Here is a 19,632-nt window from a genome sequence, read left to right as displayed (position 1 = left end):
TCGTTAGTGGGCCTTCTTTAAATATTATTCTCTTTCATCATCGTTTCCATTTCAGTTTATTTTCTTTTTCATTGTTAGCTGCATGTTCGCTGGCGAAGTAAGAACCCGCGAGCCATCACTTTATCACACATTCTCCTGCAAGGCCGACTCAGTGTAGCACATATTCTGTTGCTTTGGTATAAACTGACCTTTCGTATGCACCATCGGCTGCAAGATGTTGCCTTTTGTAGCATACTGCGTGACGACGCACGGCAGATTTCCGTAGCACGCCGAAATGTTGCAAGACGTCCCCAGCGTAAACGAGCCTTCAGGGGTACGGCGAGATCTACTCAACTCTGCCCCGCATCACACGCTCCCCTCTGCTGAAGGGAACGAAAAAAATGTCATATCTTAATTTTGGAATTCTAAGTCAAAATGTATTACTGTGTAAACGTTTCACTTCTGTTTCACTTACTGGTGCCCCATACGTCGCTTTGGCCTTAAGGGGTGGGGGGTAAGAATTATTTAAAAATTTTAAAAAATCGATTTTCAAAAAAATGCCTATTTTGTAGCTCATAACTTCCTGAATAGTTTTATGTATAAAACATATATATTTGAGAGATTGTAAGGCACGTTATTTAGTCTGAAGTGTACCAAGATGCAGCACCACACACCTTCGCACAGCTTTCTTGTGTCATACGTTTGTATTTCGCTCTGTAGAATTCGAATGTTTATATTTGCGTCACAGACTATCATACGTGAAACAAAGGACTATTGATATCGATACTTTCCCTGCTGCTATCGATGAGGTCCAGCCAAGTTGCAGAAATACCTTGCAAAAGGTGGGGTAGAAGAGTTTAGTTTTTCAACTCGTTCATATGGTTGGAAATATTAGAAAACCGAGTTTTGCCAACAAAATTTCGCTTGGGAAAACTTTCTGCAGTCAAAAAACCTGGAAAATTTCGGCCTTTTTTTTCGTTTCTTTCAAAATATCTCAGTTTCATTTGCTCCTATCGCTTTAACGTCTATTTTCTTTTTTAAAGAGCACAAAATTCGTTACAGATTTGATTCTTGCCATTTTTTTCTACTCCCAATATCTAAGGCGCTACAGCGCCTCAAAAAATACCAATTTTTCAAATTATGAGCATAGTGGCAAGATACCTTATTTTTGGAAACTATTTTTTCAGTTTCTGCTTGTGTAGTATAAATACATTATACATCATGTTATATGTTGGAATTTACCACCTCACTTTCAAGTATTCAATTTCTCTGTATGCAACATGAGGATTGCTGGGCACCCAACTATTCTGAATCCTACATCACTGCCTCAAGTTCAGTATGGGCCACCTCAGCCCTGGTATTTGTAAAACTATAAATATAAAAATATATCATTAAGAGACATAGACACACACACACACACACACACACACACACACACACACACACACACACACACACACACACAAAATAAATTGTCTCAGGAAACTGAACTATTGTTAGCTGCAATAGGCAACCTAATTAGGTAGGTAATTATTCTTGTGTTTGTGTATAAAAGCCACACTGTTGTCATTAAAAATAAGTAGCTTTATTACAATTAAAATGCATTGTCAGTTACTAAAAATGTTGACAGTTCTGGGTGTGTAATACTTGTAATATCGCACTTCAGCGCGCTTGAGACAGATATGAGCATCACTTCCACGATTTGATGGGCCAGGTTCCTCAGTGTCACCAGAAATACCTTGAGTTACGGATTCAGGGTCTGTACCTAGAGTTGATCCCAGGTTGACCTTTAAACAGCGAGTCAGCCTCAGCAAGTTCGTTGATTTCGCCAGCGGTTTCCTCAACATCCTTCATAACATCTTCACTGTCTTCATATAAAAATTTTGGCACGTTTTCACAGTTCACCCCAATACATTTCTTGCAAATTGAAGAACATTTCAAACCCGCTTTTCTGCAGGAGCACGCTCCGCCACAGTTCAGCTTGCATGAGCAAGAAACATTGTGAAGAAGTGCTTCATGTGCTGGATCTTGGCTCATTATAACGGGTATTGGACTGTGGTCACTGTGATTCCAGCTCCATTTCTCAGGAGGTTTCCAGTTTCCCATCCAACTTTGGACTTGTTGGTAAGTCCGCAACGAATGATGTTGTGCAGCATCGTGCGCAGGTGGCAACCGTGCAAGATTCAGTTTGCTTTTTGTAGCAGACCTGGCGAATAGCTGATACTGCAAATGGTCTAGTGTGTGGGAACTGCTGACAGCTCAACTATCAATGCGATACTAACCTGTTTAGTTGCTGTTGTTATTTCTTCAAGGGTAGCATGTGGTTGTGCAAAGTGCTGAGGTTAGGTGTCCATTTTTCGCAACAATATTGCAGTACTTAATTTTTCCTTGACCAAAAAAAGCGGATGTTGTATCACATCCGCTGAAGGCGTGAGTGAACAGAATATATTCACTGTCAAACATGTAAGCTGCAGTGGAAAACCACTTGTCTTCTGCATTTTCTCTTCCTGGCTTTAAGAAAAATAAGTTTTCAATGCCTTGCCCCAAGCCGGTCCTGAGCACAAGCAGGTCCACATCTTGTCCTACAATGAAAACACATCCAAAATCTTTGGTTCTTGAAACGACAGATGTTACAATCATGACGTCAGCGTCTTCTTGTGCCTGGTGCACTTAACGCTACACTCCAGAAATTCCTTCTTAAGAATTGTGATCAAACGCATCTTGTTTCGTGCGTTGTACAAGAACTTGTCCTAAGGGACTTGGTTCACCATCTCTGATTCAACCACAACGTCAACCGAAGAATGCTTTTTGGACCTACGAATCCTCTCAGCACTATTTGTGCTACATTTGTCTCCCTCACATGGATACCCATCAAATACAATAGCAAACTGAGATCCAAATTGACGTTGCAGGTACGAAACATAGCTTTGGGTTATTGACTTGAAGCAAACATTTCGAGTCCAAGTCACTTTGTGGATAAAGTACCCTCCATCAAACTTTCGTTTGGCATATGGCAGTCTTAACTGCTTGGTTAAAAAGTCATCAGAATTCCATTTTGCACATAAGAAGCATTTCTCTTTGAACATGAACTGACATTTTTCCTGCGACCGACGTAGCACGCCTGTTGGTTCCTGAGGATGCCGAACGCTAGCTGCTATCATTCTCTCATTAATGTACTTCTTGTAGCATGCTTCATGCACCATCACTTCACTGAGCGTTTTCAAAAAACGGGTGTGAGCAGACTCCCTGCGTTTAGCACTACAATCGATAAGTGTGCTCAGTCCTTACTTTTTCACATTGCATCCACCATTCACCACAGTTTTTTCGCAAATGAAACACAAATTCATGTCAGACATACTCATTTTCAGCACCACAACATATTCTGAATGGAAGCGACTCCATACTGTAGGACCCTTATTGTTGTGTGCTAATAGCTGTCAGCGCGCTGTGAACAATCACTAGAGATAATTACCTTCCGCCCGCCAAAGAATAAATACACTTTTCTCCGCTAAAGAACAATTCCTACATACTTTTTATTATAACTGATCATTAACGTAAATGAACTGTAGAAAATGTACGGCACCTGCATGCAATCGTATTACATATTGTAACACAAATAAACTTCACGCAATCCGATATGAATGTGTTCGTAGTTACTGAATATGATGCTGCTTGTTCTGGCCCTGCAGCAGAGTGAGATGGTAAATTCCAATGAATAACATGAGGAGTAATATGTTTATACCACACAAATAGAAACTGAAATAACAGTATCCAAAAATTAGGTAATTTGCCACTTTGCTCGAAATTTGAAAAATTGGTATTTTTTGATGCGCTGTAGCGCCTTAGATATAGCGAGTAAAAAAATGGTAAAAGTCAAATTTGCAGAGAATTTTGTGCTCTTTAAAAAATAAAATAGACGTCAAAGCGATAGGAGCAAATGAAACTGAGATATTTTGAAAAAACTGAAAAAAGTCCGAAATTTTCCAATTTTTTTGACTGCAGGAAGTTTTCCCAAGAGAAATTTTGTTGGCAAAACTTGGTTTTCTAACCTTTCCAACAATATGAACAAGTAAAAAAATAAAATCTTTTGCAAGGTACAGGCTTTTTTTCTGACAGATTCACTGGACTAATGTACATTGTTTTGATCTCTGATTTCGTTTGTTTTATGTTTTGAAAGGCTTGCAGAGTGGTGTTGTGAATTTCGAAACGATTTTCGTTGGCTGGGTTGTTTTGTCTTCGTTTGTGGCCTATTGTCGTACAAGATGCCTAGAATTCGTTGCTTCAACCGTAAACTTCACCTGTGTAACAGATACACAGTAAAGAGCGCTACAACAAAATAATGTTACATCACTGGCTCAGGACTGCAACCTCTCAGAGTCAGTGGTGAAGAATATAATCACAGGGATTCTCCACCAACTACTGTAATGGAAGCCATCAAACCTATATTCAGGGACCTTGCAAATGAAAACTTATTGAAGAAATGTCTTCATGGCGATATCCAAAACCCAAATGAAACTTTTGACCAACGTGTATGGGAAAGATTGCCAAAAACTATTTTTGTGGGAAGAAAAGCACTTTCTATTCGTGTTTATGAGGGAGTTTTATGTTTTAATGATGGTGTGCAAAGCAGAGTTATAGAGAAAATGGGAATTAAGCCAGGAGTGAACTGTAGCTTTCTGTGCGATAGACAGAGAGTGTGTAGTGTAAGCAGATGAATCCTTTTTGTAGGTGATAAAATCAAGAAGAGTGCACCATAGGATTTTGAAAAGGAAAGAAACTGATTTAAAACATGAAAAAGAACCTGATTATGGTGCTGGAGAGTTCTAAAAAAATATCAGACACAAGCAGAAACTTTAACAGCCATTTTCCGCAAAACACAAATTTCTGTACTTAGGTACATGTACCATCCAAAATAAATATCCTGACACTTTCAAACTTGGTATGCTCATTAAACACAAACTCCTTAGTGCAAAACTCTAGAATTTTCTAAATCTATTTAAATTGTGGTAAAATTTGAGACAACTATAAAATTTGAGTTTTTATCTAAACACGCTAAAAAGCAGAAATGGAGCATTTATACCTCAGCCACTGAATGTTCATGTCTTGATGAAGTAGGACTGAGAGACAGACAGATTAATAACAATTCGATCGTATGATTAAAAAAAATTAAACAGTTCAAAAAGATGAAAATGAAACAGGCATCAAAAGGAAGGTGAAAGTTACCACAGGCAGTACATCTGTTAAGACAGAAGATCAAATAAAGGATTCTGGAGTAAAAATATATATGAGCTAAAGTTTAAATTTCAGAAATACAATAACCAGCTGTTGGTCACAAGTGGACAGAAGTGGGGAGCTAAGAAAAGATCAGTGACGGGGTGCAAATAAGAGTAAAAGCTAAATAACTCGATCCAAACAGGCCCCTTAAGGCCCTGCAGTAGCAACCAACTGCCATGTCACCTCTGTCAGTAAGTGTCACTGGATGTGCGGATATGGAGGGTCATGTGGTCAGCGCACCGATCTCCTGGCCATGTCAGTTGTCATCAATTGTCAGTTGTCGTGATCAGAGCTGCTACTTCTCAGTCAAGTGGCTCCTCAATTGACTTCACAAGGGCTGAGTGGACCCATTCAAGTGCTAGCAAAGACGAACAACATTCAATTTCAGTGATCTGACAGGAACAGATGTTATCATTGCAGCAAGGCCATTGCCAAAAGATAAATAGGGGCAGAAAAAATTATGGGAAAATTTTGGGAGGAAGAAAAACTAAAAATAAAATAGATACTAAAAACAAAATATCAAAAAGAGAGATAGAAACAATGACAATGCTTACCTTCAGCATTTGCTTTAACTGTCACAGTGTCCACCAATGATCAGCATTTGTCAATCCACTATCTTTTCTACATTTTTGTATAACCAAACAGCATTGGGAAGAGGCAGGGTTTTACGGCCATTACGTGTATATTCTTGTATTCATCGTGATCTGTAGAGCCCATCGCCATTGATAACCTCAGGGATGGGGATGAGCTAATGTATAATTTAACAAAAGACAATAAAATCTTAGAAACTTGATCTGTATACTGCATTAACTGCAAACTTTCACTATACTACCTAACGCTATTACGCTTAAATTTAATAGAGTAAACTAGAAAGAAAGCTACTAAATTGAAAAAGATTGCTGCCTCATGAGTTACACAATATTGTTACTGCTGTTAGTAGCCTAATATTTACTCTGTTACAATTGTCCTTTTCAAAGAAAATATGTACATCTGTAAATACTGATGTGAGTCCTGTTTATAGTACATTAGTATTGTCTTACAGCTTTACAGCAAATAGTGCTACTTGCCACACAGTTAACTCAACTTTTCAATTCTTGAATCTAAATTTTCATATAATTTACAGAAAGAGTGACGAATGCACTGCCTTTTCATTGTTGCATCTATTAACAGCTTTATCTAATGTGTTCTTTGTAAATAGTCTGGAAACATTTCCTTTATCAATGTGAATTTTGCACTAAATAAAAAATTACAAGGAGACAGAATGGCATCAGTCTATTTCTTCTTTACTTATAGTAGGTTCCGTTGCAGAGTTGGGAGAATCTGTGAATAATGTAAATTATGTTATGTATGATCTGTAAGTGTCTGTGGTTAGTATTTCTGAAATGGAGATAGGCAAGCAGCCCACTATTTTCTTGCTGAGGCTGAAAAACTGCCTAAAGCCTTACTTAGACTGACCAATTTACCAGATCAAGGACCTGGCACTTCAGCTCAGTCTGGATCTCAGTTACCTCTGTGTCTTCTCTAGCAGTTGGAAACACTGAGAAATGCCCCACATAGAGACTCACTTTTTTCCACATCACTCTTTTTTGGAAAATTAATATATGGTATCTAAAAAACTATTGTTCATCTAATTCTTCTCTATATTTCCTTTCTGGCGTGTTTAATAAACACTGACATGACAAGGCAGAGCATGTTTGGCAGCATCAAATACAGAGGACAACAACCCACAATGGGCACAGCAGACAGAATAACACCAGTGGTCAGCTTGTCATGCGGTATGGTAAACTATCTGTTGTTACTACCCATCTCCCCAAAACCCACTCATTTGTGCACAGCACTGTAACATTTGTGTTAATATCCCATGTCCAGCTATCCTGATTTAGGTTTTCCGTGATTTCCCTAAATTGCTTGAGGCAAGGCATGGGATGATTCCTTTGAAAGGGCATGGCCGACTTTCTTCCCCATCCTTCCTTAATCCAATGAGACCGATGACCTCACTGTTTGGTCTCTTCCACAAAATCAACCCAACCCCATCCATGTTGATACATTCTTTCATACTTTCCTGATAAAACAATTTCATATTAAAGGGTGACAAGAGGACACATTGACTAGCTTCTGCTTGTTTCTTGTCATTCTGTCCATATATATATTATCTGTCTGTATATCCTAGGGACTGAAAATTGGTGTCCATGTGAACTACATAACCAAGGACATCCACACCTGTGGGCAAGGTGGAGGGGGAGGGGAGGGTGAGAAAGGAAAAAATATAATATATTCAGGTGTTTTTCTTTCAAGAAAACGGTTTAAAAATCAATATTACACAGATTTTTAACATGGTAGGGATACCTGTCTTGTACAGCAGCTATCATTTAGCTGTGATTTGTAAGTCACTTGCAGCAACTTTATTTACTCAGTATATGTACCACTTCAGAGTAAGTCAAAATCATGTATAGTATATTTTACATATGATACTACCCAATGCCTAAAATGCAGAATATTTCACATATCCATAAATCACAGTTTAAATGCATCTTTTTGTATTACAATAAATTTTTTGTATGTGCTTACCTACCAAGGGAAAAGATTAATGTCTGGCTGCCTCAATAATTTTCCCTTGACTGTTGCATTGAGACCTAAGTTATCTACTCATATATTTTTACCATCCATCACATTGCCTTGGTCCTTCTTGTGGCAATAATTCTCCGTCCATCTTCATCTCATATACTTTCCAGCTGCTGGCCACACCTATCTGGGACATAAGCCTCTCCATTGTCTTCCCTCTTCCCACCATCTTTGGTCTCCATCTTTAAACACTGTTCTTCTCTCTTTTGCATTCACTCCTTCCAGCCACATGTCTTTTGGTCATTCTCTTGGTCTTTTTCCCTTTTTGTCCATCTTTGTCACTCCAATACCACTTCTCACTAGCTTTTATTTTGCTTGTCTCTCTTCTTTTCACTAACCACATCCAGGGGCAGTAGCAAGGGGGGGGGGGGGTCCTAAGGGGCTATAGCCCCCCCCCCCCCCCCTAATGGAATATCATATTGCACTGGATAAAATGACTTCAGAAATCAGTGAATATATTACAGCAACAAATTATTTTTTTTTATATACAATTATGTAGCATTATGTTGCAATATATACCAAACCCATCTTAACAAAAGAATAAGAGTGGCAAATAGCGTACTACCTAAACCAATAAAAATCATTTAACTTAAAATTGGTGTCTTATTATTTATTAATACTCATTTTTTACCCTGAACTCCAAAACAGTTACCAAAAACTAACTCTCCTTTTGTTAATCCATATTCCATTCCCCCAACCCCCCCCCCCCCCCACCCCCTTGATGGCTTCTAGAATCGATCCTGCCCACATCCCCAAAGCATACATCATGAACAGAACATAGTACATTAAATATGAAAGTTTTGAGAGGCATCCTTGCTCCACATCAGCTTCCTAAACACTCTTCTTCCTGGTTGTGATCATAATTTCACACTTACTGATTCTCCATAAAATTCTTATGTTCCTCATGATAAAAATATTCAACTAGCAGTTTGTACAACCCCCCCTCCCCCCCCCCCCCCACACACACACACAAAAAAACTTCCTTACATTGCCAAATTGCCAACTCATTGATGCTTCAGAATGTGTACTGTAAATTTCTTTTTTCCTCAATTCAATCTACCCATTTAATCTTAAGCATTGGTTTGTATCAGAACATTTCAAAAACTTCTATTCTCCTCTTGTCTGAATTGTCTTTTGTCCATATTTCACTTCCATACAGAAAATAATTTCTAGTATTGTACTTAAATTTATGTTAAATGATCCCTCGTTTTTTTAGAAATGCTGGTTTTGAATAGCTAGTCATCATCTTCTGAAATACTTTTAATGTCTCATTTCCTAATCTATTTCTCTCAGACTTACCTGATTTACTTCAACTGTGTCCATTTTCCTTGTTTTAATTTTGTGGATGTTCATCTTTTAATCTCTTTCACAGCACTGAACATTCTATTTAACTGCTCTTCAAAATCATTTGCAATCACTGACAAAATTACAATTTCATCAGCAAACCCAATGATTTATTTTTTTATGCTTAACTGTAATTCCTGCACCAAATTTCTCATTGGTTTCCTTCACAGTGTGCTCAGTGTACAGATTGAATAACATGGGTGATTGTTACAACCCCATCTCATTCTCTTGGCGACTGCAGCTCCCATTCACATTTTTTTTTTCTATTCTTGTAGCTGCAGTCTCATTTCTGTACAAGTAGTAAATGACCTTGCACTCACTGTACTTATCTTTACCACTCTCCGAATTTCAGTCCACATTGTCAAAACTTTCTCCAATTCTACAAATGCTACAAACACTTGAAGACAATATACTGCAATCATCTTTTAAGAGAACTAAAAACTAGGAAAAAGACCTACAGTTATTTCATCCAGAACACTGCAAGAACACACATCACCAATGTATCTATGACAGTATTAAGAATGAACTAACTGCGCACGCGCGCGCGCACGCGCACACACACACACACACACACACACACACACACACACACACACACACACACACACACACACACACACACTCTCTCTCTCTCTCTCTCTCTCTCTCTCTCTCTCTCTCTCTGCAGTTCTGACATAATGCAGAGGCTGTTGATGTAATTAATAACTACTTGAGCACTCCAAAGTCAATTGTTCTGCAAGTTTACATGCACTCATGAATGATTCCATCTAATCAGGAAATAGAAGCATTTCAGTATCAACCTTCCCATCATGCACAGATTGCAATATCCAGTGCAGTAATGGTATCGAGCACCATTATCTGAATTGGTCAGTTGATAAACTATTTTTTTACTTTGAAATAACTCATATTATGCAATTTCAAATGAGCAAAAATTACTTTCTACCACCAGAAGTAGACATTAGACCTCCTATCACTGGAAATAAACATTAATGGTTGTACATTGAATGAAACACCCTGTATAAAACTCCTTGGAGGTCCAATTGGATGACAAGTTAAAACCAAGTCAACAACAAAGCTACAGTAATCAGAAAGCTCAATTCAACTTATCAAACAATGGAAAATCCAGGATGGAATGTAACAGTATTATGAATAAGATAATTGCTACTCACCATATAGCGGAAATGCTGAGTTGCTATCCCTATGCTCCCCACCCTAGCCTCCTCCTTACACCCCGTGCCTCTGGCATCGTGCGCTGCTGCTCGCAGTCTGGCTACAACTGCCACAGACTGTGGTTTGTGTGAGAGTTGCATTTCTGTGTGTGTGTGTGTGTGTGTGTGTGTGTGTGTGTGTGGTCTATTTTTGATAAAGGACTTGTTGCTCAAAAGCTCATTTTGTGATGGTCTTTTTGTTGTGCCTATCTGTGAGTCAGCATCTCTGTTACATGGTGATTAGCAACTGTCCTTTTCATAATATTGTTTCAGTCCAACTTATAAGCATTTCTCATTCTGTTGACCTAAATACAAGAGTATTAGCTGATTTTGTATAACTTCATTTCCTGTTGTCTTATGGAATTATCTTCTGGGACAGTGCACTTAAAATAAATAAGATGTGATCTTGGGAGTTTTTACACTGACTGCCCAATACATTTACTCCTTTATGGGTTTTGTTGCCGATAGTAAAAATCAAGTTCAACTGAACTGTGATATACACATTAACAAAATACAGTAAGACACAAAAGCAGTTTACATGTAGACTTTGACTTCTTGTCTAGGGTTTAGAATGGAGTTACGTATGCTCATCATAATTTGAATTATTCATAGCTGAATGTCATGATCTCATTTCTTAAGTAACTAAATGTCTCCATCCATAGTGATCTTCAGTTCTTCTTCATATAAAGTGAGGAGGTGGGCCAATAATCTTCATTACTTCATACAATCATTTACTTGCTGCTATTCCTTGTGACCTATTGTCTTCAATTTTGCCTTGCAAGATGGTCTTTCCTAAATATGCCTGAGGACCCGGAAGTATCTTTGACTAACACAGGAAGATAAACTTCTTGTGATGCTAAGTTCATTATAACGGATGCACTGATTCTCCTTTATGTCCTTGGTATGTGTACTGCATCATCTACATTGGTAATCAAGAAACTACCATTTAATATAAATGAAGAAGTTGGGAGTTTCAACCTATTCAAAAGAAAGTTGAGAACATAACTCACAACTAAACTCATCTAAAGTTCTGTTAACTATATGGCGAGCTGTAGTGATTGCTGTAAAATTGCATGACATGTAGTAACGTACTGTACATTCCTCACTATTTAAAATACAAGTAATTATTCTGATTGAGAAGTATCAGTGCAGGTAAATAAATATTAAGCTACCAGTAGAAGCTACACCACAGCTTTTTCGCATAACTGGAAAGGCAGCATTTTTCTTTGTAATTTAATCAGCTGACCTTAATTGTTGTAAATACAAAAGCTTTAAGCAGTATAGTCATAGTTTCTTGTTAATACAGTGTACAGATTAGATGTGTTTGATTTACTTGTCCCATATATCTAAAGGTTCCCTTTTTGATGGGCTTCACAGAATATAAAGGAACGAAAATGAACAGTATAAGTTAGAAGTGTGCACTGTGAACACTTGTTGCTGACACACCAGCCTGAATGCTAAGTAGCACGAATGATTTCCTCAGACTTCTTTACAAAGCCGGTTAAAAGTAGTATGCCATCTGCCTCGTTGCATAAATGAAGGGTCGAAGTATTGAGTAGATCTCTCAACCTGCCTACAGGGTTATCAGTTACTCTGCAGTGCCAGATATGGTGCTTGCATCATGCGTAAAATACTTTGCATACTTCCTACCTACTGTTAGCAAAAAATGTGTTCAAAGTTTGTTTCTTGCCCAGTAGCATAGTTGTGGAGACTGCTCAGTTGTTATCTGGCAGTTGTATAATAAGCAGAATAACAATTTTATAATATGCAAATACTAGTATAATAATCATAAGTTGCCTCTTCTTGTGCTTCAAAATAATGGTATTTATTATGGTTTGAGGATCGTGCAATCCAAGTATTAATTGGAAAGTTTCCATCCCTGATGGTTAGACACTTTACTGCTGGGAGATGAACTGAAATAACATGTTTCACAGCAGGGACCTGGGTATCTATTTTATCAGTTTCTTAGTTCTCTAAGAAACAAGATATAGTATGTTATAGGAGTGGAGGTGGAGTAAAAGGCCACAGACAAAGTGACAGATCAAGAGTAGTCATGTCAGAGTAAAAGGTAAGTGAACAGACAAATCATGTATAATCTCTAAAGATTGCCTTTCCATCCCCTTACAACAATTTTTTTTTTTTTTGTTTCTTCAGTGATGGGGATGAAACATGTTGCATTGTCAGATCGCATAAAGCATATTTACAAAAGTGTTTTTCCCATGGGCAAGAGACGTGCATTGCGTTGTGACCGTCCATTATGAGGTATGCTATCAGTGTTTCCATTAACAAAAAAATATTCGAGGTGAAGTTCTCATGTAATCTGTAGTTAATGCAGGAGAAAATTCGTTGTACTAAATGAAAACGTTACCAAATGTTACTGTTTCATATTCTGAAATTTCACACTGTACTTCCATTTTATCATGGCAGTTTACCAGTAAAACCTATTTATCTTACTTGTTAAGTTGAACTGCCTCTTCATAAAAAGGTATCGTATTATTTAGTTGTGTGGTACCTTTCCCACGCACAGCAATGGCAAGCTAGAGTTGTCACTGACTTTGAATATGCCTTGAAAAATGACCTACATGCACAAATTTTTGGCACTAGTAATTGTGCCCATGGTACAGCTAAATTTAGCAGTGCCAGCCTGTAAAAAACTTAGGTCAAGTGGTATCTAAATTTTCCCTTTTGATGGGGAAGTTTGTCATTGAATCTTTGAATGAATGAAGCACAGCAAGTCACTTCTTTTGATTGGAAAAATCAACGGAACAATCTGCAATTGTAGGGAAAGGAAAGTTGGCTCTGTACAGTTTATATTTAAAAGGATCTGTGAGAGAGATAAGCTGCAAATGGTTTAAGGAACCATGTTGTTCAGGTGTTTTTACAGGAAATCATTGTAAAGAGCTCTCCTCAGCACTGCATGAACTCATGTTTACTCTACATTTTCATTTTCCAGTAACCTCCTCAGAATCACTAAGTGACAAACTTCCTGCTGAAGTTAACTACTGGTGCTCCATTTTGGGCCTGAAAGTGTCTTTTTCTACTGACACTCTTACTTTCAGCACTTTATACATACCGTTAAAATTTGTAAACATCCAAAAGAATTATGCACTTGCAATCACTTCTTGTTAAACATCGTAATTGAGAGTATAATACAACACACATACTTGCAGCAGCAAGTCCATCAATAATGTAATCACCACACTCTGCCCTCCCCCCTCCCAAACAAGATTTGCATGCTGACACCCAGTACGGGTGCTGATGATTATGCTGTTGAGTGCAACAAATCCACCACCACCTTATTCATACAAACCATAATGCTTCTACACATGCCCAGCTAACAAGTGCTGAGGTTGGCAGTTAGTGGTAGCTGACTGTACTGTTGCTCTACAGGGTTGCTTTTGTAAATCCACTTCTCTGCACCACATTGTGTTTGTGTCACATACACCCAGCAGAACCATTCACCACAATGTAGCAGTACTCCTTGTATTTAAAAGAAGTATATAAATAAATAAGATGAAAAAGAAATCTCAAGGAAACTACTATTGAAATGCCCTGACATTTTTTTGTGGATGAACAGTGCTTCAGCTAATGCTCCATGCTTATGGTTAAGAAAGTATGATCAAGGATGTTGTTGAGATCTGGTTCAGTAGTTTATTATTCTTGGGGACTTGAAAACAATAACTTATATTTTTTAAAGGTGAAGAGCAAACAATTGCATTTTTCCTTACAAATATTTGTTTATCACAAACTTGCTTGTAGATTATCGGGCAATCACCAGGAAATAAAAGAACACTAGTGTCCAAGAAATCTCAAACCTATATAACTGAAGATACTACTAACACTCATTCATTGGTCATGAGATAATGTAGAAAAAATAAAATCTAAGCATATCATTCATGTTACATAGTGTACATGTTGCAATAGTGAGTGGTTTGTACTTACTACAGTGTGACACAACATTACGAGCAGATACATTAAAATGTAAATAGTGACCTATGTATGAAAGATATATTTCAATGCAGGCATCACATGGTCCATAATTGCTAACACAACACACATTCACAGAAAATTGTTTTCTTGTTTTTGCACTAAGCATTTTAAGATATTTGATACATAACACAAGTGACAAGAACTTGATTTGACAGTTTTCTGCTTAATTTTGTGACCAACAATTCTCTGCATTTGTAATATCTGTAGTTTTCAGGGTGTGACTTCTTGCATACCAATGACGTTTGTCAACACCAGTCAGTTATCATTGATTAATTAACCAAAAGCTTGTAAGTACATTTAGTGAGGTGTGTCTACAATGAATATGTTCACTTTCCTCAAAATTCATGCGTGAAAGGAAAGAACAGATGGAATGTGTGCAGACTGTCAGAGTGACTTATTCACTTACTTGTTTGACTGAAGGACACTTATTTAAACATTTTGTACTGTATACTATTATAACACTTAATTTTCTGGGCTTTTCACTAATCTGCTGTACACTTAGTGCCTTCCCGCAAATTACTTAATTCTTTGTAAACAGTAATAATCTGTAACATTATGTAAAATACTGGTTCCTTATTTAGATTTGTGGCTCACTGGTTCATTGCAGAATCATCAAGACTAATACTCACAGGGCTGTCTGGCCCAGTCCTAGACTGGTAACATTTAATGTGATGATAAGCACTGAAAATGTCTTATAATGATAAAAAAATATTAAGATGCACAATTGCTCTGATTTTGTGTTTAATTTTAGATCATTCTGTAACTACCAACAAAGCATGGGGGTGTTTAAACCAACCTCTGGATTAATGCACTTATGTACATCTGTCAGCAACTTCCGGAAACTAGAGTACCTATAGGAAAGCAGCTTTCTCCGTATTTATTCCAGTTTGTGACACGTATGGAACAGTAACTCATTAATTTTGCATGCCTGGCACACTTACCAATACCATAGGAGACACACTAAAATATATAAGAATGTTAAAAAGCCACTGTGTTGGAATATGAGATTAGGAATTAATGACAAGCAGCTGTTCTAATATTTTAGCATAAATTTCATAAGGACAAAAGAAATGGCAGACATGTTGATTGGGAGTGAAATGTAGGTAGTTTACAAAAGTGGTCACTGTTAAAAATTACCATCCGATTTATACTGGAGAATGATTTGTATGCTTCAGTTCTGAGCAGTTACAAACTGTAGATTAAAACTGAAGCAATTGCAAAAACATCAGAAATTAAGGACATGGGTGATGGGGAAGTTGAAAGAACCAGGGGTTGTTCAGAGTTTCAGAGGGAATGTTAGGCAATGATTGAGTAGAACAGGGAACAGGAACACAGTGGAAGATAAATAGGTAGCTTTGAGAGGTGAAATAGTGAAGGCAGCAGAGGATCAAATAGGTAAAAAGACAAGGCCTAGTAGAAATTCTTAGGTAAACCAGGAGGTATTGAATTTATTGATGAAAGAAAATATGAAAATGCAGCAAATGAAAGGGAGTACTAAGTCTAAAAGAATGAGACTGACAGGAAGTGGAAAATGGCTAAAGGACAAATGTAAGGCTTTAGAAGTGAATTATCTCAGTGGGGAAAAGATAGATACTGCCTACAAGAAAATTAAAGAAGCATCTGGAAAAAAGAGAAACAAGTGTACAGATGGAAAACCAGTCCTAAGCACAGAAGGGAAAGCTGAAAGGAGTATACAGAGGGTCAATATATAGCGGAGATGAACTGGAAGGGGACATAGATGAAGACAAGATGGAAGATATGATACTGAGAGAAGAATTTGACAGAGCACTGAAAAACCAAAGTCGAAAAAATGCTCCATGAATAGATGATGTGTCTGAACTACATTTAGTCTTGGGAGAGCCACCACAACAAAACTCTACCATCTGGTGAGAAAGATGTATGAGACAGGTGAAATACCCTCAGACTTCAAGAAGAAGGTAATAATTTTAAAGAAAGCAGGTGCTGATATGTGTGAATATTACCAAACTGGCAGTTTAATAAGTCACATTTGCAAAAGACTAACACAAATTCTTTACAGAAGAGTGGGAAAACTGATAGAAAAGATCTCAAGGAAAATCAGTTTGGATTCCGGAGAAATGTAGGAGTATGTGAGGCAGTACCGACCCTAGAACTTATCTTAGAAGATAGGTTAAGGAAAAGCAACCCCTACACTTATAGCATTTGTGGACTTTGATAAAGCTTTTGACAGTGTTGACTGGAATACTCTCGGAAGGTAGCAGGGGTAAAATACAGTAAGCAAAAGGCTATTTACTGATTGTACAGAAACCATACAGCAGTTATAAGAGTTGAGGGGCATGAAAGGGAAGCAGTGGTTGAGAAGGGGGTGAGACAGGGTTGTGGCCTTTCTCTGTACACTGAACAAGCAGTAAAGTAAACCAAAGAAAATGTGGAGAAGGTTCTGGGAGAAGGAATAAAATTTTGAGATTTACAGTGACATTGTAATTCTGTGGCAGACAGCAAAGGACTTGGAAGAGCAGTTGAACAGCATCTTGAAAGGAGGATATAAAATGAACATATACTAAAGAAAAACAGGGATAATGGAATGTAGTCAAATTAAATCAGGTGATGCTAAGGGAATTAGGTTGGGAAATGTACACACTTGAAGCAGCAGATGAGTTTTGCTATTTTGGCAGCAAAATAATTGATGATATGAAATGAAACTGGCGATGCAAAAAAGTTTTGGGGAAGACAAATTTGTTAACATTGAATTTACATTTGTGTTAAGAAGTCTTTTCTGAAGGTACTTGTCTGGAGTGTAGCCATGTATGGAAGTGAAACATGGATGATAAGCAGCTTACATGAGAAGAGAATTGAAGCTTTTGAAAAGGGGTGCTACAGGAGAATGCTGAAGATTAAACGGCTAGAAGGGAGAAAAGAAATTTGTAGCATAACCTGACTCGAAGTAGAGATTGGGATTGGTTTGTAGGACACATTCTAAGACATCAAGGGATTACCAATTTAGTATTAGAGAGAAGTACAGGGAGTAAAATTTTACAGTGAGACCAAGAGATGAATACTGTAAGCAGACTCAGAGGGATGTAAGTTGCAGTAGTTGTTTGAAGTTAAGAAGGTTGCACAAGGTAGAGTAGCATGGAGAGCTGTATCAAACCAATCTTCAAACTGACAACCACAACTACTACAGTTTTTGCCCAAGCAGTGTGACTAACTAGATTGAAGAAATACTCAGATTCTAACATTAGAAACTTCAGTGGGTGATTTTACAAGAGGAATCATCTGTTGCACACAAGTCTACTTTGAAATTCTAAGAGTGTGTGTTCAAGAACATATTTCTTCCAGTTGTATAGATATTACAGATATTGGGACTCATACAGAATTGTGTGCAGGCATTTCCCACATAGCATCCTTTGAATTGAAAATGAGAAAAGGGTAAATAATGCAGGTACCAGGCATTCTCTACTAGGTTGTTATTGTTCAGAAACTTGGATGTGTATGCTCCACCTTTTTCGGAAATGCACTCAAATCATAAATTATATTATTCTGAATCTACAAGCATGCTCATAAACTTTAAAAAGGCAGATATCAAATGCTGTAATAGCATGACACACTTCAAGAATTTATCAACATTCTCAGGTGTTGTGGGACATACACCTGCGTTCTTTGGTGGTAGAAGATGTGTATCTGTGCATAAAATTAATCACAGGGCCATGAGGAAAAGGGTGATGACTATACTAAAATGCAGAAAATACCCACTCTCAGTACTGAGAATAATTTCAAGAAAAACATCACATTTTGTACAAAAGACACTTAATCGAATTGGTTATTTTCTTCTGAAAGTGTGACAAGCTTTTCATGGGCTACTTTTGATTCTATAATCAGTTTCCTGCTGATCATCATTTATACCCATTCACACACTGCACTGTGTTATGTAAATCACATTATGGAGGAGTATGTGTAAGGTTATGCATTAACAGACAGAAGCATCTAGTGAAGGCTAATTTTGCAAAGTACACTAGCAACCAATTATAAGTGGTAAGGTATACTCATTGTATCTTAATTCATCACATATTATATTAACAAAAAAGCATCTAAGAAAACATAACTCTTTCTCTTACACAATTCAGCTTCTGTTTTTATCCACTACTCCATACTAACTATTTATGCAACGTACCTGATTTCAGAGAACACTGGCGGTGGTTTACATACTGGAAAAGTTAGTTCAGGTATGTTGGGAAATTCCATGCCAACTTTGTATAAACAGATTCCTCAAAGAAAGCAGCTGTATCACCTACCTCAGACGTTCTTGACCTTGTGATGAACAGCTTTTTAAGTAATTTAAATAATAATATCTGAATTATATCACATGTGTACAATGGTTACTTATTTCAAGTTTAACTATAGCTAAAAGAGAAGCAAAATTCATTAATAAAGATGTCTTACTATTACTAGAAGTGTAGTGACACACACACACACGATACCAAAATAATACACATACTTCTACAGAAAGTATTAGCACCGAGTTTATAAGAGTTGAAAAGGGACTCATATAATTCATTAAAAGCAATGCAAGGCCATGGCATCAGCACAATAAGGCTCACTCAAAATAAAAATAAATAGCTTTTCAACAGAATAACATTCCACAACTACAATTAATATTTTGAAATCATAAGTATGAAACAAGTCACTTTAGAAAACAGTTACTGGTAAACCATCCATTGAGTACAATGAGTGTAGACACTACTGAAAAAAAAAGTGTGTTCCCTGAATGCTAGTAATGGGAAACCCTTGTTTAGATATTTGACTTCATCTGCATTATTCTGTACTCGTTAATTCATAACATTGCAAATAACATGCAGTAAACTGAAGGTACTGCGTCTTCTTCTAAAAGTGATGACAAGAGAGCACAGTGCTGCTGCAAATAAACAATTTAACCACAGATCATAAACATCTGTCACATCAAGAATATGCATACACGAAAATACAGTATTCAGGTTTTACTTTAAAATACTAGTAAACCAGAACTAGTTAACATCTGATGCATGTAGTCTGCCATATAATGAATTGTGTAAATTATTGGTAAAAATATTAAGGTAATCAGAAATTTCCCTGTTCTTATGAAAAACAACATAAGATGGACGTAAAAAAATAATAAGTTTAATTGTAAAGAAATCCACAAGTAGTATTCAGTTATTCGTAACTTAAGTGCATTCAGTCAGTTGATGTAAATCTTATTCAG

General features: G+C 37.2%; 1 protein-coding gene across 3 annotated transcripts in view; it reads left to right on the top strand.

Moving 5' to 3' along the window:
* Positions 1 to 19,632, top strand: part of LOC126292231 (centrosomal protein of 164 kDa) — a 625,143-nt gene that overhangs the window by 295,884 nt on the left and 309,627 nt on the right. The window lies entirely within an intron of this gene.

Source organism: Schistocerca gregaria, chromosome 9, assembly GCF_023897955.1.
Source record: "Schistocerca gregaria isolate iqSchGreg1 chromosome 9, iqSchGreg1.2, whole genome shotgun sequence".
Taxonomy (NCBI): domain Eukaryota; kingdom Metazoa; phylum Arthropoda; class Insecta; order Orthoptera; family Acrididae; genus Schistocerca; species Schistocerca gregaria.
Note: the sequence above shows the minus strand (reverse complement) of the source record. Positions and strands in the feature narration are given on the sequence as shown.